This window comes from Armigeres subalbatus, chromosome 3, assembly GCF_024139115.2.
Source record: "Armigeres subalbatus isolate Guangzhou_Male chromosome 3, GZ_Asu_2, whole genome shotgun sequence".
Classification (NCBI taxonomy): domain Eukaryota; kingdom Metazoa; phylum Arthropoda; class Insecta; order Diptera; family Culicidae; genus Armigeres; species Armigeres subalbatus.
The window spans coordinates 242178288-242202176 of NC_085141.1; the positions used below are offsets into that span (position 1 = coordinate 242178288).

The window sequence follows — 23889 nt, forward strand, 5'->3', positions numbered from 1 at the left end:
TTTATTTTGTGTTTCTTTTTGCTTTTTTCAGGTAAACTTGCGTGGGAGGCATATGAAAACAAAAACAAACAGAGAGGACAAACATTACTGCAAGTGAAAGTGTAAATAAACATTAATGATACGGTGATGTTGTTTGTTTACTTTTTGTAGTACTATGATTTGAACAAATTGAGTTCACTACTGTGTTTTTAACCTTTTTATCCTGGTTTTAGGTGCACGGCCGGCCAAATTCCAATGTTTTTACCGCTCATGTCCTCTAGTTCGTATGATGACGAACCTAGCTTCTTCTTCACACGACAGGGAAGGAATTGGGGGCCGTATTTTGCGTTGTATTTTTCTGCGGCATTCGACAACTTCATGTTTTTGCGATAAACAAGTTGGCCTTCCACGAACGACTTCGAAAAGTGTCTGTGGCGAAGATTATAGTGCCGAAGAGAGATTTGATGAGCTTTTTCAAGGTTCTTGGCAACTATGTCGTACGTTCGAGTGAACATTTCTTTTCTACGCTCATTCTGTTCCTCTGCTAAATAAATAATTATTTTAGCAATAAATAAATGGATTCTCCAACACAAAATAAATAAATAGCTTTAATATGAATAAATTAAATAAATAAAGAAATAAATAGCTATAATATGAATAAGTTAAATAAATAAATAAATAAATAAATAAATAGCTATAATATTAATAAATTAAATAAATAAATAAATAAATAGCTATAATACGAATAAATAAAATAAATAAATAAATATATCACAGGAAACACGTAACACGTATCTATGAACTTGTTACTTCAGAAATATACTATTTTCCAACACTGTTTCTATTTGAAAATAAGAAAAAAATAAGTGTTTATTTGTCATTCAAAACAAGTAACATTGAATAAATGAAATCAACGAAGTTCCAGTTCAGGCTCCAAGATAATGAAATTGTTTGATATGTGAACTAAAACCAAGTTAGATAACGAACACTGATAGCATTTACGTACTTAATTATCATCACTCGCAACAATCCGCAATAAGTTTCATCCGCTATCTTCACGCAAAACCACTGTGTATCCACTAATTCCATCTGACGACCACATGAATATTGAAAATAATTAATTTATTGAAATCCTCCGGGAGACCGATTGAAAAAGGGTTTTACTTCAGGCCATGAAGCAAAACACTTTTTCTTTTAATTTTTCGTTGAGCGCCAATTGATACTAATTATCTTTATTAACTTTTAATTAAGTGCTTCGTTGCACAAAGTGTGGTGGAAACCCCTGTCATGGAAGCCCCATAAGGCCAGGGGTTTGCAACACACCTTTTCAGGGTCGTTTTAATAATGGTTCTCCCGGATAATCTTACCTGTGCTGGCTCTATAATTGGTGGCAAGGCGGACTATTTACAACAAAATGGCGGAAACAAGATTTACAAAACGAGGACAGTCAGGGCTTAGCGGCCATACAGAATAAAAAAATTAACTATTTAGTTTTAAATTAAGGATCCGTTTTAATTTTCGTTTTTCTTTTACTTTTCTTTTTTTTTTGAGCTCACCGTTGCGGCCGTTCGTTGAGGTGGTCGACTTGCAGCAACTCCATCGTCGTAGTAGCGTCCTTCTCGTTCACTTGGGCTTCCTTCTTCTTCCTCCTCTTCTTCTTTCTTCACCTTCTTCTTCTTCTTCCTCTTGTTCTTCTTTCTTTCTTGATTAGTTCTTCACTGTTCCCACACTTAACAAGGGAACTGGTAATGTTCGTGTGTCACTTTGGCCATTATAGCGTAGGCCGATGTTCCTTGCCCGGGGAGTGGTACCGAAACGCGCATGCACAACATTCACCAGTGGAATCGGACAAGCGGGCTTACCCCGGAATCAAACATTCGTCCTCTGAACAAGAATTCCACTTCACTGGCTGTCCTCCGACTATGATAAGAGCATAGTGGCCTTCACAATAGACAAGACTTTTAACTTTCGTTACACTGTCTCCCAATCATTCGTGGTAGTTTCTACCATGACCGTAGTCTTGATTTTAACTTGTTTTGTAATTTTTAGTTTTGGTTTTATTCACACTGTTTAATGTCCTTTTAGTTTGTTAGATTTAAACAGGTTTTAATTAGGTAGTTTTTTTGTTTTAACACCACTTACTTTCGCGGAACTTTGCGGTTAGGTTTTGTAACGTCCTATACCGCGGACACACTACCGTCACTCCTCCGGGCGAATAATTATACAAGAGGGCTTTCTTAGTCAGTTGAGCCTTTTTATATCCTTCTCCTCATGACTTTGCATATTTTCTTAAGATGGTGGATGACGAGGACGACGATGATGTGACGGCACGATGATCGACGAACGATGACAGGTGACATACGAAGACTTAATAATATGGTTGATGCCCTATTCTACTCTTGTCGTTTACTCCGACAAAACTGGCTGCATGCTTAGCCTTACAAATGAAAAGTCCCTAACACTTGTTTCCGAGTAAATTGAAAAATAAATAAATAAACTATGAAATAAATATGGAATGTAAATAAAAAATCTAGACAAATAATTAAATAAATAAATAAATAAGTAAATAAATAAATAAATAAATAAATAAATAAACAAATAAATGGAAAAATAAATGAATAAATCTAGTAAACTACGGTCGGAGTAAACACAAATGAAAACAAAATATTTATATACAATAAAGACATCAACCAGAAGACTACTAAACGCAAAATAAACATCACTCAAACACTACGGAAGTGGAGACAGACATTTATTTCACATTTAGACATTTAATTTTTCAAGACGGCACAAAACATAAATAACAATTTAACAGGGCTAAACCACTAACTGGCCTTGCCACCAAATATATAATTGTGACCCAAAAGTGGTTGGTCACAACGTACTCAGCACTTTTGCGAGCACCACTCGTGCTCCAAATATTTTAGCGATTTCTCACAGACACTGAGCACTTTTGCGAACACCACTCGCGCTCAAAATGTTGTAGCGATTTGGTTACGCACTGAAAACTTTTGCAAACACCATTCGCGCTCAAAATATTTTAGCGATTTTTCACACGCACTGAGCACTTTTGCAAGCACCACTCGTGCTTCAAAATATTTTAGCGATTTTTTCACACGCACTGAGCACTTTTGCGAACACCACTTGCGCTCAAAATGTTTTTGCGATTTTTTTACACGCACTGAGCACTTTGGCGAGGACCATTTGCGCTCAAAATGTTTTTGAGATTTTTTCACACACACTGAGTACTTTTGCGAGCACCATTTACGCTCAAAATGTTGTAGCGATTTGGATAAGCACTGAGCACTTATGCGAGCACCACTCGCGCTCAAAATATTTGAGCTATTTTCCACACGCACTGAGAACTTTTGCGCACACCACTCGGGCTCAAACTTCTTCTTCTTCTTCTTATTGGCATTACATTCCACATTGGGACAGCCGCCTCGCAGCTTAGTGTTCATTAAGCACTTCCACAGTTATTAACTGCGAGGTTTCTAAGCCAGCCCAGACAACCAGAATGCATGCATAATAGAATTGTTTTTCTGTTATGCGATGCCTATGCGCACAAATTTCATCGCTTACCAGTCGCGAAAACACTTTTTACGTACAAAAGTGGAGGCAATATAAGTGTATTTCTTATCCGACGTTGCACGGAAGTGTATGCGATGTGCACGATTTTTATGCGAGTTTGTTCGTTATGCATTGCGATGTAGTTTGTGATAACAAACTCTGTTTGACAGATAATCCAATTTCATGTGAGTTTGATTGCAGGAATATGCGATGTCAACAAATGAAGCTGGAATAAACTCGTAAAATAGCCTACTGTGCGGGAAAATTTATAAATAAACTGATGAGCTTTGCACAACAATGCGAATCTGATGAAACTTGGATCGGTAAACGATTTTGATCGTGCATTCTTATGCGATGTGTGGTTGTCTGGGAGGTTACCATTTTTGCATTCGTATATCATGAGGCTAGCACGATGATACTTTTATGCCCTGGGAAGTCGAGACAATTTCCAATCCAAAAATTGCCTAGACCGGCACCGGAAATCGAACCCAGCCACCTTCAGCATGGTCTTGCTTTATAACCGCGCGTCTTACCGCACGGCTGAGCAGGGCTAAGGAAGGCCGCACTAAAACTATTACAGCGATTTTTCACACGCACTGAGCACTTTTGCGAACACCAATCGTGCTCAAACTATTTTAGCGATTTTTACACGCACTTTGGCGAGGACCATTTGCGCTCAAAATGTTTTAGGGATTTTTTACACATACTGAGCACTTTTGCGAGCACCACTTGTGCTCAAAATGTTTTAGCGTCTTTTCACACGCACTGAACACTTTTGCGAGTACCTTTTGCACTCAAACTGTTTTTGCGATTTGGATACGCACAGAGCACTTTTGCGAGCACCACTCGCGCTTCAAAATGTTTTAGCGATTTGGATACGTACTGAGCACTTTTGCGAGCACCACTCGATTTAGCGATTTCTCACACGCACTGAACCACTCGCGCTCAAAATATTTTAGCGATTTTTCATACGCACTGAGCCCTTTTGCAAGCACCACTCGTGCTTCAAAATATGTTAGGGATTTTTTCACACGTACTGAGCACTTTGGCGAGGACCATTTGCGCTCAAAATGTTTTAGGGGGTTCTATCACAAACGCCCGAATGACACTCGCCCGAATTCCATTCGCCCGAATGACAAACGCCCGAATAGACCAAATGCCCGAAAAGACCATTCGCCCGAAAAGACCATTCGCCCGAATAGACTATATGCCCAAATAAACTCTTCACCTTACTTGATGAAAAGATTTTTTGTGACTAATAAAAAGAAATAGTATATTTGATTTCCTTCTTATCTCATATTTTGTTGTACACGCCTCTCACATATGTATCTAAATATTCGTTTCGTTTATGTGTGAAATAATAAGAAAAATAACGACGTTATGTACTTTCTTTTTCATAATATTCAAATAATGACTTGATTTCTTTATATACGTATGCATAAGCTTCACACCTCGGGAATTTGGTCCGCAGATTTTTTCCCCAGGGCACAGGGACCAAAATCCGGCGGAAAACTTTCCCGAGGTGTAGAGCCCAATTTAACATTGAATATAAATAAAAGCTACTCATCACTGTCTTGCAATCCATTCACATAGAAAAAAAAGTCAGTTTCAATCGCTTAGCATTGTTGAGAGAATCAGATATTAAAATAAGTTTTATTTATGCTGGTCAGGCTTGCCAAAAACTTGCTTGTGCGTCGCAAAACAAGAGCGAGTCTATCTGTTCATTTTTTCTTTTGCTGCACCACTCACTTACACTCACACTCAAAACAGCCTCCAAGATTTTTTCACATACAAAGCGTCGCTCCGGAGGCTCAATGAGTGCTCTTTCATCCGACGCCTCACTCACATGTGTTTTTATTTTGCTTTTCCTAACTCTGTTTTTTTTGTACTTCTGCTTTTTTACGCTTCCAGTCAATTGTGAGGATGCAGAGGCAGCATTTTGCTGATGATGATTTTATTTCACTCTAGCGAGGGTGAGGAGTTTTGTCAAGCCTGATGCTGGTCACTTATACCTGTCCCAAAAATTCTGAAATGAGTTAAAACCTGACGGAATAATTAGAGCTGTAGCGAAAAATGACGTTGCAAGGGTATTCATTTAAACCAATCGTCAAAATAAGAGACGGAATTTGGAATTCACCCTTCTTTTCTCCATACATTGTTCTTTCTAAATGTATTCAAGACATGATTTCTTCCCTATTAAGGGAAGTATTAAGGCTCAAGCAAAATTCGTTTTAAAGATAAGCAAAAACGAGCCACGTCGTATAATGTAACGCCGGTGACAACGTGATGAACTATTATCAGAATGTGACGATATATATGCGCATATCGACAGATGCTATATTATGCATCTCGAGATAAAATAGAATACTGCGATTTCCTGCTGGTTGCTTCTCAGGTAACCGCAACGGTCACTAATCACAACAGAGTCAATGAAAATCTCACCCACCGTATGCACTTGCCATGATAAACACTCTCCATGTACTCAGTGACTCCGGTTGCCTCTCACTAATACAATCGAACACTGCTGTCATTTCGCGAAAAGCACGTGATTTTGTTTTGAGCGGGAAAATTCTGCCTATCTTTTAACACGGCGGCTATCTTGACGTTTACCTTCGCAGTCGAGCCTGTGAGTGTAAGACCGCCGCAGCATTCTAGAAAAAGATAAGCGCGACAATATGACAACATTGGACACAGAACCTTTCTTGCGGTCGACTATCCATGGTAATGATGGGACGATCTTTGTATTTCTTTCAACACATCATCCAGTGTTGTAAGCACAAGCCAAGATTTGGATAATTGATGGAACATTCTCAACTGCTCCTCAACAATTTGCTCAAGTGTTCACAATTCATGGAACTGTAGGCGAAGGTCAAAACCGTCGATTCGTTCCCTTGGTATTAATGCTAAAACACTGGAACGTATGATACAGCCTTTTGTTCATAGATGGAACGAAATTTATCAGTAGACGTTAGATCCAGCGTATATACTATTGGATTTTAGGATGGTTGAGATTAATGCTGAACGTGTTGTCCCAATTTCATGTTTCAATGACCCAAGCAGCACAAGTAAAGCGAGTTTGGTTGCAGCAGCTTTATTGTGACTGAATCTGGTCATATATAAGTTACTGTCATCTATGTGTAACATGTGTGCTGCTCGAGGATGTTTCTTTCTTCTCAACCAAAGTTTTGGTTTTTAGAAAACATCAGCGATTGGGATTATAATTGGCATACGGGAAGGATTACAGACTTCAACTTGCCTATAAAAAATTTTTTACCTTAGCACTTTTTTCATGTTAAGATATAACAAAGGCATTCAAGGAGCTTGCCCAAAGAAACGTAATTTTTTTTATGTAGGCAAGTATTATGTGAATGGGGTGTACCCGTTAGGCAAATGGACGTTATACATAAATGACCCAAAGAACAGCCCATGACATAAAGAAGGCAGAATTATGCCAAACGACCATTATACCTTACGTACATTATCCCTAACGTCCGTAATGTGTAACATCCATTGTGCCTAACGTAGACCACTAGAGACCCACTTTTCTCCCCTAGACTATGGTCGGTCTATGAAAATACCGGTGTCAGGCCATTAGGCCGAAGGTCGCAAGGCTGAAGGCCATTAGGCCGAATAACCATTAAGCCGAATGAGAAGTGAGAAGTTAGTTCTTACTTTTTCTCCTCCATTCTTCTTTCTTCCTCATTCGTTTAATTTACTTTCTTCATCCCTCTTCCTTCTTTCTTCTTACTTTTTTCCTCATTTCTTCCTTCTCTCTTCTTTCTTTCTTTCTTCTTTCTTACTTATTTATCCTTCTTTCTTTCTTCTTTCATGCTTCTTTCTTTCTTCTTTCTTCCTTATTTCTTAATTTTTTCTTCCCTCTTCTTTTTTTCCTTCTTTTTTCTTTCTTTCTTTCTTCCTTCTTCCTTCTTTTTTCCTTCTTTCTCCCTTCTTTCTTTCTTCCTTGTTTCTTCCTTTTTTTCTTCCTTGTTTCTTCCTTTTTTCCTTCTCTCTTCTTTCTTCCTTATTTTTTCCTTCTGTCATCCTTCTTTCTTCCTATTTTCTTCTTTCTTTCTCTTCATCAAAAATAGATCTTTTCTTGTAGATCATTTCTTCTGAAGACGTCAAAACTCTAGCACCGATAGTTTTCGAGTTATCGATTTATGTTGTGAAATTTGACGAATCCGACCATTGTGCACTGCCTTGTGTCATATTGGCAACTACTAACTACTTCGCGTGTGCTGGGTCAGTGTATAATACATTACTCCTTGTTAAAAAAAACGCGTTTTTTTGTAGGTTCATTGTGCATTTTTATTTATTACTAGCGAAAGAAACCCAGCTTTGCCCGGGAATTGAAAATGTCACAATGAACTATTTGCAGCACCGCACTCTAGATCAATTTCCGACCGTTTTCCTTTTTTGTTTTGTTTTCCTCTACAGCTGACCCAAAATAGTATTCTAATGATTTTTTTTTACATTTCCCCGTTAAATTCACCAACATTTTGTATATACAACCCTTGCGGATCCCAAAACGAATCGATTAGGGAAAAAATCTTGCAAATCAATCAAGCCGTTCGCGAGTTAAATCGTCAGGAAGGAAATCTCAACTCATTTTTATTATATAGAAGGTTGATCGGTCAATCTTTTTCCGACACGAAGTTTGTTATTTTAAAAAAACTGGCAGGTTATCTGGTGAATAGAAAAATTATCGTGAAGTCTAAATTATGCCCGACAAGGATCGCAAAATGTGTGGCACGATGTAGGGCTTTAGAACCCAATTCAAATAATTATAAATTCATGGCACACAGAAACCAAAAATGCCTCGGAGTCCTGCTTACTCCAGAATAAAAAAAATGCATAGAGTCCTGCTCACTCCAGAATAAGCAAAAAAAAATACCTGCGAAAAAAGGAAAAAGTTCCTAGAAAGACTTGAGTGAGATTTTCTTAGCGTGTTTTTAGTAAAGAAATCGTATTTTGACCATTACTTTTGATCCCATAGTCCGATCTGGCCAATTTTCAATAGGAATCAATGGGACTTGGTTTCTCCGTTGAATGCAACTTGTTGCAAACAAATCGGATAAAGAAAAATGCCTAAAAGATGAGTGAGTTTAATTATGCGCACATACATACACACACGCACACACACATACAGACAGACCCAAGAAACAATTCAGAAGAATAAATCATCAAGCTTGTTGAACAATTGTTGTACAGAAGCGATGGTAGTTGAACAATAAAGCATGTTTAAGAAGTTGTTTAATAAATGTTATACTGATTGAAATCACTGCATTAGTTCCCTGTTTTGTTATTATTTGAATAAGGCATCGAAAAAAAGTTTAACAAATGTTGCCCTAAAATTTCCCTGGCAGGGTGAAGTACAGTTGTATTATTCACTGTAAATATACTTTATTCCACCAAAATAAATCCTATTTTGTGTAATCAAGTTGATATTGAATAACATGTTTATGTGATGCTTAATAACATTTGTTAGAATTTGTTATTCAACAACGCTGCCGCAGTTGTACAATTTAATCAAGTAATGTGTATTATATTAGATTGTAAGCCTATGAGCCAAACATGTTGATTTATTGTGAAATAAGTTTACTGTATGATAACTTTTAAAATAACTTACTTATTTATTTATAGTGATGTTCTTTCAAATGTTGTTCAACACAACATAATTTTTGTGAAAATGGATAAATCTTCCAAAAAGTTCAAAAAGAGTAGTACATATCACCGAAAATTAAAGAGAGTTAGTGAAAAACACCGGTTGTTGTGTAGGACGCTACAAATACAACATAAAACAGTGGAAAATGCAGCGACATTCGCATAACTCAAAGCTGTCACAGATCCTACGAATGGTATAAAGCTTGTTTTTGCTTAATACTATAAAACTATACTAAAAAGCATAATTTCAGACCGAAACACGCGAAACAATACATCAATACCTTATCAATACGAAGAACAAAATTTTAAACCTTTTCAAAATTCAATCGTGGGAGCCCTTTGCAATGATGGGTCTCCAGTAGCCTTGCTAGCAAAGGCGTAGGATTGTCAATCTGGAGATCGCGAGTTCGATTCTCGGTCCGGTCTAGGATGTTTTCGGATTGGAAACATTCTCGACTCCCTGGGCACAGTGTATCCATTGTACTTGCAACACAATATACATACTCATGCAATGGCGGGCATAGAAAAGCTTTCAATTAATAACTGAGGAAATGCTAATAGAATACTAAGTTGAAAAGCAGGCCAAGTTCCAGTTGGAATGTGGAGCCATTGAAGAAGAAGAAGAAGAAGAAGAAGGCCCTGTGCAATCCAATTTTGCAATTACCTCAAAAAGACTGCCGGACTCGATTGTCTCCACAACAAGAAATAAATCTACAATAAATTAACTTTTGATACTTTTGCTCATTTTTTCTGCGAATATTCACCGCACTGTTTGTTGTTGCTGTTTTGACAGTGATGGGCAACGGATGCGCGCACGGATTGACTATTGGAAGCAGGTTGTTTCAGAATTCAGTATTCAACGATTCTTAAACTGCAATCGGGGCAACTACATTCGATGCTTATCTGAATTTGTATAAACGTTGCTGTGCAAACGTTTTCAACAATATTATTGTCATATACATTCTATTTAATAAACATGTTCAAATGTTGTTTATGCAATGTTTGTGCAATAAATTGTTCAATTTGGTATTAAATAATTTATAACTACATTTAACATGGTCGATTTATATGACCTTGCATGGAGCAGCGGAAGAGCAGACGGATGTCAATCGAAGGGTCCTGGGTTCGAGCCTCACATCGTTCGAGATTGTGATAACTGTAGAAATGGCTAGTTGATGTAAAAAAGAAGTCACAGTTCTATGTATTAATTAGTTGAAAAATCAATAGTTCATGAAAGCCATAAAATAATATCAAGATAAAAATTATCCGTAAAAATTAGTCCTCTTTTAACATTTTTATGAAAAAAATGCTTGTTGTAGACTTGTAATAAGCTTTATTTGAGATATTCCTTACAACAATTGAGATGTAGTATAGCCACCACAAAACGTTATTTCTCAAACTAATGTTGAATAATAGTTTCCTCCAATCTTCTATGTCACACAAACAACAGTATATCAAACAGCCTTATTTGTAAACCATTGAACAAACGCTTTATTAGTTCGGGTGATAGGCTTTGTAGCGTTGAATTAATGTTGATGTAGCTCTTTTATTGTTTTTGCAGTTGAACAATCGAGGCAATGTGATTGCTTAAACATTTAGTTCAACATGCTTACCGTGCAAATTCAAAATTCGGACGCTTAAGCACTTTTTGCCAAGAAGTCAGTCTGTTAACACACATTTTAAGTCTCACCGTTCTTATTACCATCACGATCATAAAGCATATCGCTTATCTTTGTAACATGCGATTAACATGTACGAATTATTGTGCAGAATCCTTGTGATTAATAGAAATGTTCGGCTTCTGTTTTACTCAAACGCCGGACAGCAGCTACATTGGATTCATATTTCGGACACAACATTTCAAACTTCGGACAACAAATTACACAATATTGAGAGGAAATATTGCCAATAATTATCACTTGATAGCTCAGACTGACATTCAATTATTTTGTCACATTGAATTAACATGGCTAACTAGAATGAAACTATCCTAAATAAAGCTAAATCTATGAGCCCTTTCAATTCAACTGGATGAAATATTTCAATGACATATTTCTGAAAACCTCCCATACAAATTGGAGTGTCCGAATTTTGAGTATGTCCGAGTTTTGATTATTCACGGTATAGAACTACTGTTGTTGAATAGATTCTCCATTTTTGGGCGAACAAGGTTGGTATAGTAGTATCAAATACAATAAATCAATCATAATTAAACATACAGCTGAATAGCGTAGCTGTAAGAGACATTTCTTCAAACAACAATTGTTTCTTGGGAGAACATACTCAGATGCCTGCTCGCTCCGGAAAAAAAACTTGGGGCCTGCTCCCTCCGGTATCTTTTTATTACCCTCGGGAGACCTGTGCGCTTTTATATTTTATTGAATACTTGAAGACCTACTCGCTCCGAAATGCACTTTTTACAAATCCACAAAAAAAAATTATATTTGCCGTCAATCAAATGTAGATCAATTATATTTAAAACAATAAATACTTATTATCTAGTCTTTGTGTAGTTCAGTCAACACCTAACTAGTCTAGAGAAGAACACATTTTCGTAGCAATTTTATTCATCCTTATATCAATTGTTTCGCAATGCGCATTATAACATGATATCATTCTATTTATTGGGCCAGTTCTACCATAGTTTGTTCTTTGATTATTGAGCTTGAGCTTGATGACCGCACAATTCGTAGTTGTTAAGCCGTGATTGATCAGAACAATCAAAATTGCTCAGGGAACCAATAGTTGGGGCTTGGGATTAGCTATCCAACCTCAATGTGCACAGATTGAGAGCTCAAGACATTATAGGATCAATAACGGCGCCGGCCACGTCCTTACGGTCATCTGGGAAAGGAAGGATTATTGGTGTGACAGCTGTTGCTACTAGAGACCGAGAACACTTCTGCACCTCCACAGTTGTCACAGGAGGGATTTTCATAAGTGGGACGAGGTAAATAATTGCATGGCTCTGGATTCACCTTGGTAAGTGATGCGATCCATGCAACCTTGATGTAATAAATCAGATATTTAATCCTTAATAATTGCCGTCACCATAATTGACGAACTGTTCAATGGTTTTAAATGCGAAATGTATCAAAAATGAGCAGATTTTGATTCATTGTTAGTATTAGTATCTTTACTGGAGGTTTTGATACTTGTTTTGAAAGTTTGTTGTAAAAACTGTATATCGATACTTATTGTGGCGAACTGTCAATTTATGTTAATTATATACAGAAATTATTATCACAGAGAAACAGACGTAACAGGTAAAACATTTTTCTTAAAAATCCATCGAACAATTACTCTACTACCTTTTGTATTCATATGCTGCACATAATAAAGTTTAATACAACAATGTCGAAAGAAAGCGCTAGTGTGAAATGTCAAAGAAATTATGGAATGAATTTTAAACGCTAAATTCATCACAGTTGCGTATGTTTGCCTTTGTTATTGTCATTAGCCTTTTCACGCAATACTACGCGGGCTGGACACCAGTGACACCAAAATTTCATGTTATCTATGATTTAAATCTAAGACAAAAACGATCAGAAAATGATAATAAAGAAAAACCGAACTCTTCACCGCACTTTATTTGGGTATGTCCATCATGCCCTTACCCTCATGTGAGAAAGAATTGTTGATGTTGGACTCAGGGATTGCGGAACACACCACACCGTCCCTGACGCCAAATTCCCGGATGAGCTGTTCCCTAATCCCAAATCTTAAGCCCCATCCATCAAAGAAATAAAAAATGTTAGTCTAACCTCGAGTCACCACGAGTACGTTCGCTTCTATCCCTCTCTTACTAAATTAATAATGAGATGATATTGATTATACATATCACAAAGAAACGTGGCTCCGTAAAGTGTTACCCCTGAGCCTACCAAATAAACGAACTTGAGAAAAAGGGATTGCGGAAATAATGTTAATACATTTGCACATAAAGCACTCTTTTGGTAGGCTTATGAATAACCGATACGATATGCCACAATTTTCGAAAATCTACTGTTGATTATTTAGAAAAAATTGATTTAATTATAAAGAAAAATCTGTTAAGGAAATGAGTGAATACTCATACCTCGAAAGAAAAAATAAGTGAATACCCATACCTTGAAAGACAAAACGTTGAATGATCGAAATTCATACCACTTTTTTTAATCGGGCAAGACATCAACGTTTGCTATTCGGTCAACCAATGGAACTGTAACTTGCTAATGGAATGGTTGAACAAAATTGTCAAAAATTGTCAACCGCGTACTGTTTCTTGTAGAATGCAACTTCTCATTAAAAAAATTCTAGTTTTCCAAATGCGAATATCTACCGAGTTTCTAACTGCAGGGAACCAAACGTATCACCTATTCCGTCGCCAAAAAAACATTTTTGAAGTGAAACAGTTCTTTGTTATGGGAGAGGCAAACAACAAATGGTATAACAATTAAGAGAAAAAATTATAAATTATGCCACGCTATTACAGATAAAAACTAGAGGTTCAATACAATTCACATGCTTCCAGAACATTATACAAATTAATGCACTAATATAAAGTAAACCAAACTACATTTGTATATAAAAAAATACTTCCGCGAATTAGGGTGTTCATTTATTCTCCATGATCATTCGTTCACAAACACCACACTTCCAATGAAACACAATTGAATTTATAATAAATCTTCTTCTGGTTTGCTTTAGCTACCATCTATCAGCCAAAAGTATACAAATGGCTGATATGGTTGCAATGCGAAAAAAATGACTTAGAAAAAAGACGTCTATCTTCGCGCACAGCACACTACGATCTTCAGTTTGTTCTTTGATTATTGATATAAAATAGACTTTCTAAGTGGACGACGTAAACATTATTATTTGCCAATGTTTCACCACTATCCACTCTTTGTGAAATTTGTCTTTTTCCCCAGAAAAAACTCTTCATGTACTATCCTCAACAATTCGTCAATAAATCGTCCAGAAAACTCTTCTGGATTTTTTTCTGCGTTCCTCCAGAATATCCTGAACAATTTACCCCAATTTTTCTTCCACAAGGTCCACCCGGGAATTTCCACGGATTTCATTTCAAGAATTCTCCCAGAAAACCTTTCATAAATTCCCCGGATTCTCCGAAAATTCCTCGTGAAATCTATTTTAAAATTTCCCCAGAAATGCTTTGATCTAAAAAGTTAAACTGGACAAACACATAATGGTAATCAGTAAAACGTTTTATATATTTTTTTTACTTTCCCATTTCTTCTGATCCATCCAACTTTACCAAGATCTTTGCATCTATTTATGTGAAATTTTGAAATCATAATATGACATTCATTTTGCTGCTTCGTTTTTTCCCTGCCATTTTTCCCACTGCATCAACGGTGGTGGTTCTCATGTCACATCCGACAACTGTCCCATGAAATTTATCATTCGATCTGGCCTGGATGAGTAGTTACGTGAGCCTGTCAAAGTTTGATAGAAATGCATTTTTGCGCTAGATATTAAATCGGGTGATTGCGCAAATTCGTGTTATCGTAAGTGTCACTGTTTTCGTTTTTCATGTAGTCTGTGGTCTCAAACAATCACGATTAATATGATACTCGATATATGATACTTGATTTTAATCTTTCAAATCAAATCAAACCAATCAAAATTCTTTGAACCAAAAACTTCGAAACAGCATATTTTCAAAGGCAACATTTTTTTCCGGTATGCTTATCTCGTAAATCAAAATTCAAATCCCACCTCCTACAAACGAATATTGCTTATGACAGGCCCATTGGTTCGCAACTCACATCTGATGGAACCCAATGGTATGAATTAGAATTTATGGCCATCCAAACGCATGACGTGATATCATGCCTGAAGGAAATGGCATTGATACTGAAAGCACACTCGAAAAGGGACCCAAGTTCATCCGAACCTAGAATGCTGAGCTAGCGGCTGCTGGCTTGTTCCTATTCGGGCCCAGCTGGATCAGTATGCACCACGTGTGTGTAGGTTTGTTCGCTGGTCCACGTGGACAATGACAAAAAATCTCCCATGGATGATGATGGTACATGACTGAGCATTTCCTACCTTTTCACGCTCCAGACTAAACAGGAAGAGGAAATGGTGTTCGAAAGGAAGCCTACATGGCTTTTACCAAACGATTACGTCGTTAATAAATGTGCTGGAAGAGATCGCCTTACTGGCTGTGCTGCAATGCCAACCCTGTGTGTATGTTGGCTCCATTCATTGTCCGAGCAATCTTTGTCAATGGCTTGGCATAACCTAAATCGGATGTTGTCGCATCGATTTCCAAATGCCACTCGTTCCTGCCACAAATAGCAATTCAAGTGCAAATGCCACTGTCGTGCAATTGGGACCGGGCCAGCACACGTGTGCAATTCAACATTTCCGCACATCCTTGCGGAATTGCCGTTCCAGTGGTTCCTCTATTTTATGCCGGTGATTAAGGCTAGATCTGCCATTGATTATATCGATGTTGTACATAATAGAGGCATTACCCATATTTATACGATCCAGTTTGCTGCAGTTCAAACTATAAACATAGATATCGGGCTTTCGGTACACAGTGAACTGCAGTATTTTACCATCATCATTAGGAGCATCTCGTTGAGGATGATGATACCTAATCATCGTCATCGCCGACGTTGTTTCAAATCTCTTTGTTCATATTTGGTTGAAGCAAAACTCTAAAATGCGCTTGTTTACGTTAATTCCAAGCTTTTGCTGTCCCTGCCATGCACATTCGGCTGCACCTCGCCCAGTTGAGTGCAGCGTGTTTTCGATCATCGCACAAGTCCGATGTTGAACTCGCCATGGAAATGAACCCCCAACGGATTAAAATCCGCAGGAATTTCACAATGTTTCTCTGTGCATATATTGACCATGGGTACAGCAACTGGAGCTTGGCGAAAGGGAAGTCGCATACAACCCGTAATTTTGAGCTTTCAGCGAGATTCGTGCAATATTAGCTGCAATTTTGCGAATCACACTGACCAGCAGCGGGTAGAGGATTATTCACAGTTTTTTGCAAGGTTACTTCACTAAATGAACAATAATGTTAATAGAACAATAAAAGACCAAATTGATTGGACTACCTGCAATACTACACCCAACCAACGGTTGCTAGATTTTCCAACAATTCTGTATAAGAAACTACCAAAACCTGTATAAGAACTGGGCATATGCGAAATTGCTAAATTCTTATACAAATATTGTATAAGAATCTAACAATTTTGTAAGCTTTTCTTACAATTTTTGTATAAGAATCTAACAATTTCGTATATGCCCAATTCTTATACAGGTTTTGGTAGATTCTTATACAGAATTGTTAGAAAATCTAACAACCGCCGGTTGGGTGTACTTGAATGATGATGAAAACAAGGTGAGAGCGACTACAGTAAAACCTCCATGAGTCGATATTGGAGGGACCATCGACTCAAGGAAATATCGAGATGTGGAATACACAAACCTTGAAATTTGCGAAAAAGAATCCACGTGTCTTGGAGGGACTCGAACCCTCAACCTCCTACTCTCTAGATAGGCGGCGTGATAACCCCTACACAACAAGACCACTTAAAGGTCACGTTTGCGGAAAAACCATCAGAATCCGAGTACCAACGTCCACCGCGGTTAGCTCTCTTTTTTTGCAAATTGAAAATCTTTCGGATGCTTGATTTGTCCAATCTCCACATGTGCTTTACTATTGTATATCCACAGCCAAGCGAGTGCACATTGTTTATTAAACGAGAGGATCGCACTCCATGCCCCCCAGTAACTGTCTGGGCGGGACGGTATAGAATGCGAATTCAATCACACTCTGCTGTGCCAAAGGCTTGCTTGGCTAAAGCATTTGATGAGTTTGATTGCCTTTTACGTAAGCGGTCGCGTGTACACAGACGACTAATGACGGTGAAAGACCGTAGGAGGAGACCGAGAGTAGGAGGTTGAGGGTTCGAGTCCCTCCAAGACACGTGGATTTTTTTTCGCAAATTTCATATCAATTTGTCCATTTCGAAACATATGCTGTGCATATGCACAGCCAAGATATTTAACAAAAAAATGGTTTTCGTACGGCCGAGTTGCCGAATAATATGCTATTAATTGATACACAAACCTTGTGATACGGTTTGAAGGGACCATCGTAATAACCCAGAAAATATTTTTTAATATGGAATAATTTGCTTCTATGAGTCGATATCGAGTCATAGAACATCGACTCATGGAGGTTTAACTGTATTCTGATAATGAATTCAAAGACATGAATTAGAATCCACACTTGAATGACGAAACAGAATTATTTACACAAACAACAAATTTTCTATAGCGGTATCATATGCCAGCATTTTAACAGATACTTGTTAAATGTTAAATTGCAACTTACGCAATTCTCAGTTCCAGCTCTGAATAAATAAAATTGGTTGAGGTAATCAGTCAAACACTTGTTCACATAGAACGAAACTAATAACAAATATTCGAGGTGGAGTAGATTTCCGGTATTGCTTAGTTGCTCACCCGAATCACTAAGTGAAACGTAATAAGAAAATATAATCAAAGTTGTTGATAACATTTTTATGTTATCTGGTTCTTAACATATTTTTCTATATCCGGATATATCATGGAACTTTAGCTTAGTTGCAATATGTAAAACATGCATTTTTCATGATTTTCATGCTCCGGTCATGGCCCATACAGGATCATTTTTACGCACATACATGTGTTGTACCTTCCGAAGGGAATTCCAGTACGATAAAGAGTTGGTAATAGTACAGAATCGAAATGTACTGCACCGTCAGCATTTGGTCTGTCTGATTCACATCATGATCTGTATGATTGGGATTATGAAATTGCCGCGATTTTTTATCCGATTGCTAGAATTGATTGTTTATTTTTTCTGTGCCGTTTCGGTGGGTTTATTCGACCGTTTCCATTCTTCTCGTTACACAGGATATGATGGCATCAAATCAGAAAATTTGCGCCAACCACAATCCACTAGAGAGATACCGGCCGGGGAAAACTGGTGGATTTTTAATGATTGGTGTTATTCAATTACCACAATTTAAAAAAATGCTCCGTGGGATCTCGGTTAAAGTAATGATTAATTCCTTTTTTCAGTTGACAATTTATTGCTCAGAATTAAATTATGCAATATATCTTCTACTAAAGCTTCGAAACAGATGGCTTTTAATTAGTTAAAATTCTTAACTACACGGTATTGCTATATTAATTGAAGCCATTACTCAATTTTCTATACATTTCCACAGAAAAGAAATCCAATAGCAATCGGTGGCATTCTATGTACACATGTGTCGATTAATCAAATACCAGGCTTTCCGAAGCACAAAATATTCGCATGCTATCTTTCCAAAGCGTGGTTGAAAAAAACACCGCACGTCGTAGAATAGACTTCGACAACCGACAACTTGAAGAAAAATTCAATTTCATTTCTTTTCAAATCCGCAATAGCTTTTCTTTCGCCCCAAAAAAAAAATCTGACAGTCACGGTTTTCTACACCCATCCACTCGACTCGGAACTTTAACCGTTCCGCATCGGATCAGAACGCGGGTCGATGAGTTTAAGCCTCTTCTCCGGGAGGTTAACCGAAACGAAGATATTTACTGGGATTCCGGGCCGCGCATTATTTACTTGTAGATCCAGCACTTGTTCGCATTGCCATCGGAAATGGATACCCTCCTCTGGAGAGAAAAAAAAAAGATGTGGCTTGAAAAAAAAGCCCCAAATGCGGCACCCATTGATTGTACGTACATAGCGACGGCAATGGGATCAAATCGCGCATATTTGGCTGAATTGAAGCACAGGGCAGCCGTCTGTTTCCCCGTCTTGAAAGAAAATCGGAGGAGTAACGACGGAAATAATTTCAAACAGTTGCCGAACAAAAACCTTCACCTTGAGTGGTGGAATTTGTTGTAGCATTAAAGTGCAAAAAAAAAATGGAATAAATCATTGACATAGCTAGCCTCAATGTCTACAATCCTATGTCTAAATTTTCAGCAGTTTGTAGTTTCTGTTTACAACGCGTGGTGCGTTGTTCCCTACGAACTGCCTTAAAAGGCGTTTTACCTCCATAAGTTTTTCTTTAGCAGAAAACCTATCATCACTTTCTTGAATTGTGATTATGATTATGATCATAATTTATGACTAGTAATGTGCAATCATCCTTAGAGTTTCTGTATTGAAAAACGAATGCGTACGAGATGTTGTTTCGCTCACTGCAGTTGTTATTAGTATCGAGATCTCCGATGCTGTTGTTGTTGATGTTAGAAGGTCACGATAAAAAGGAGGACCGAAAGAATTCATCAATAAAAATACACTGCAAAAAATTTGACTTTTACTGGTAATGTAATCAATGAAACTAATGTAAATGGAGATCATGTAATCGTTTTCTCAATGTAAGTATGCGTTGAAAATCATGCACATAAACAGATCATGAATAAAACCGTATAAATACATTACCATACCATTATTACTACACTCTGTTGGCAACAATACTTTATTCACCCTGAAAATTCATTTATGAACCATTAAGTTTACATGATATTATGTGAACCGAAATAAAAGATGGCCACGCTTGCGACGATCTCGGTAGAATGTAAACAAAACAAATAATTCCATCACGGCAGCTGCAAATGCAGCGGGAAACCTTCGTATTCGACCACAGTCATACCAAAGTGAAGATTTTCCATTACGACTACAAAGCAACATCCATAATGTTGCATTTCATCGGTGTAGTTCATCAGGCGTTTATTTAAATTAAATCGTTGGAAAAACTTCGAATTCTTGCACTTCATCCAGTCAGATGTTTCCCCTTGACGATGCGCATTGCGCATGCGTTTACTCAAAGCATGTAAAGTTACATTACCTAAACAGGACCCGATCACGACGGGTTCGATACTGGTATATTTGAATCGCCATAACTCAGAACTTGTTACTCTTTGGGCAACATTGGTTTCAACAAGTGAAGACGGTAGAGTGGTATCAGAACGGGCTATCACTCTGCGGACCTGAGTTCGATTCTCATGATAACCATTTTTTATTTAAATAGGATAAAATAGAACATGTAAATTTAAAACAACACAAAAATTTGAGATGTTAAGTGATGTAAACGTAAAATGGAATGTAAATTTATATCGTTTATCATGCTCCAATTATGTGCATGATATTTGATGTAAATGTACATGATTCGTTCGAACAGTGAGTTTTCAGCGGGCAACAATTCAAAAAGGATCTTTTTAACAAAAAGAAAAATCATGGCCAACTACTTGTATCTGACCTTGGTAGTGGTGATATTTCGCTGCCGAAAAACTCATGAGGCAAAACGCCTTCCAGGTGGTTCCGTCCAGCAACAATCAATACATTGGATCATGTTGTATGTTACTCCAGCTTAACACGATCAATGATGAATGAAACAATACAAACTCCTCTAAGCGATCACTCAATAGTGTTGACCTCTATTAATCGGTCATTCAAAAAAAAGACAGTCACGCTGACAAAGATCATGAATCATGCACGTTTAAATGCTCGTTTTGTTCAAGCGATACAGACCTTGCCAGTGGATGCAAATGTCAACGACAAGATTTCATTTATTGTAAAACAGTTCAATGAGATTCGTTCTAACGTAACTAGAACGATTATTGTTGAAGCTAAACTTAAGAACTACTGTCCATGGATGACCGTAGAGTTATGGAACCTTTAAAAATAAGCGAAAGAATATTTAAAAATAGTAAACGACAGCCTCTAAATGATAGTTTAAATGAAATGTTGCAGCATGCAGCATGCAAAATGCTTAAAGCAAGAAAAAGGGAATGCAAACGTGATTATTATCAAAAATGGCTCCAGAGCCATTTCAATCCATTAAACAGTCATGGATCGTAGTCAACGATCTTCTTGAACGAACTAAAAAAAAGGAGAAAATCTGTTTGGAGAAAATCAACAGCGATTTAGAAACAAGCAACGCATTCAAGGATTTCTTCTGCTCGGTTGGACATGATTTAGCCTCAAGCGATAACAGTGATCGAAATATAACGAAGTTCGACACACTTATCAGAAATAGTTCTTCAATGTTTCTACAACCTGCAAAGGCCCAAGAAGTTATTCTATTGATACGACATCTGGACATCAACAAGTCTCCTGGACCGGACAACATTACGGCGTCTTTTCTCAAAACACATCATCTCGTGTTTGCCAACATAATGAAGGATGTTTTCAACGACACTATAGCCTCTGGACAGTATCATGAATGCCTTAAAACTGCTCGTGATGTATCTCTTTACAAGTCGGGAGATCAAAGAACCGTTGACAACTACATCCCAGCTACAAACCTATCTCTATGCTATTACGACCGTAGTCTCCTGCTACAAAAATTAGAGTATTATGGAATACGCGGATCCCCTTTAAATCTTCTTAGAAGTTATCTTTCGAATAGGCATCAATATGTGTCTGTCAATAGAGTGAACAGTGAGCAACGGGCGATAAATATTGGAGTCCTCCAGGGAAGCAACCTGGGACCATTGCTGCTGCTAATGTTCATCAATGATCTATCTCGTCTTCAACTGAACGGCAGTATTCGATTCTTCGCTGATGACTCTGCTATTATATACGATCAAGGGAACGAACAATTAATCACACAATGCATACAGCGAGATCTTGACAGGCTGCATGAACTTTTCAATTCAAATGTGTTGTCCTCAAATTTGAATACAAGTCAATGGAGTAACTATAGATAGAGTATCAAATTATAACTATGTAGGCATCATTTTGGATCAATCAATGAGATTGGGACGCTCACATCAAGGAACTTAAGAGCAAGCTATCTTCTACCTGTGGTGTTCTGCGGAAAGTTTCTTCGTTTGTACCAATAATATGGTTTAAGACATTATATTTTGCTCTAGTGCGCTCCAGATTGCACTTTCTCATAGGTATCTGGGGAAATGCGTGCAAATCCAGACTGACAGGACTACAATGCATTAGAAAAGGGATGTTTGAAAGCTGTATTGAGGAAAACGTATCCCTTACTTCCAATTAGAGCGATACATGAGTTCCAAATTATTACTCAAATCCTTCGGATACTCTCTGGTGAAATGCATAACAATCTAATCTTCGATAGAACGTTCGTCGGTCGATCTTCCAGACGAGCTGATAGACCCATCTCAGAAGCAGGAAAAAAAGGTATAGCTATGCTGCATGCAAATTATACAACGAGTTACCCTCCAATGTGAAACTATCGCCATCTAAATTGTAGGGTAAGACGGTATAATATACCCCCCTTAAGGCAAAACCTTGATAACTTTTTATTTTTCATCGCAATTTATGCAAACTTTGTGTAATTTGGTAGTGCAAGAAGTCGCAAATGCATTGCCCGTGAGTAGTCATATAAAAATATTACAGATAACACGTAATAATGCTTTTTTGAAAAGTCGTGAAAAAATGGATTTCAAAAGGTGCCTGGGCAATACGCCCCACCTTAGCCAGAGACGTTCCATAGCCCTTCATTAGTATTTCATCAATCCCATAATAAAAAAGTTACAAATCCTTATGTGCCCGACATTAGAAAACCAACATAAGTCCATTTAATCAGGTTTTAATTACATTTCAATAATTTTCATACCATTTGGAAGCAACTGCTGCAAGCTCGCCGCGCTTGTGTCCAGTTGGTAAGGGCATATCGTCCTGCCTACACTGGGGCGTTTTGGCCAGTAAAACATATTTTCGAAAATCGTTACGTTTTTGAAGATGGAAGCAATTTTATATCATATTAACCACTGAGAAAAGTTATTTTGTTGCCCAACTGAGTGTTCCCGTGCAAGTTTTGCGGACAGTATGCTAGCGTCGCTCCAGAATGTTGAGCAAACAAACATAAAAAGTCACCATAAGTCAGTCAAAACTGTCACTTTTTGTATTTTGCTATTATTATCATTATGTAATACAAAAGTACTTCCACATTCACATAGTACGATGGTTTTACAAATATTTATAGGTACCAACTGATTTTGGCCTTTAGTTAGTTATAGTTTTCTAGAAATCAAAGAGGGGTGTTTTGGCCAGGTGGGGCGCATTATACCGTCCTACCCTATGTCTCAAGCAAAACTTGAGACTATTCTTGAAATCTAAAATCTGCCACTACCTTTAGTGATGAATTATGAGTGCACAAACTGTCAATGATACAATCGTCTGCATCTTTTTCTGCTCCCCTCCGCCCTCAGGTATTGCCACCAGTAACCACCACTAGCAAACCACCTTCAACCGCCGCCTCCAGTATCACCTCTAAGCCACAACCACTATCACCCCACCGCAACATGTCGCAATTATCTATTACCTTTATATCTATGCCCCCATAATACTGTTTAAAAATTAGTGCCATAGCACAAACTAAAAAAAAAATAAAAAATACTGTGAAATCCGCCTATTGCTCATGGGACTTCGACTTGGTGCAAGAGCGCTATAAAAGGGTGCGGCTAATTTGTCTTATTGCGATAATATGTTGATCCATATCTATTACCAGAGAATAAATACAGAAAAGGTAATTCACTTCCTTAATAATGCTGCATTGCTATCGTACGCACGCCTTGTGCTTTGGATTTTCTGCTAAGGCACTTGAGTGTTTTTGAGGTTTCCGTCCATTTTTTCTACGGATCGCTTACCATGTTTTGAGCTCATGATTCTACCTTTGA

At 37.6% G+C, this 23889-nt stretch overlaps 1 protein-coding gene across 1 annotated transcript in view; it reads left to right on the forward strand.

Moving 5' to 3' along the window:
- The window catches only part of LOC134227381 (uncharacterized), an 831489-nt gene that overhangs the window by 630904 nt on the left and 176696 nt on the right, over window positions 1–23889 (forward strand). The gene's annotated exons all lie outside the window — the stretch shown is intronic.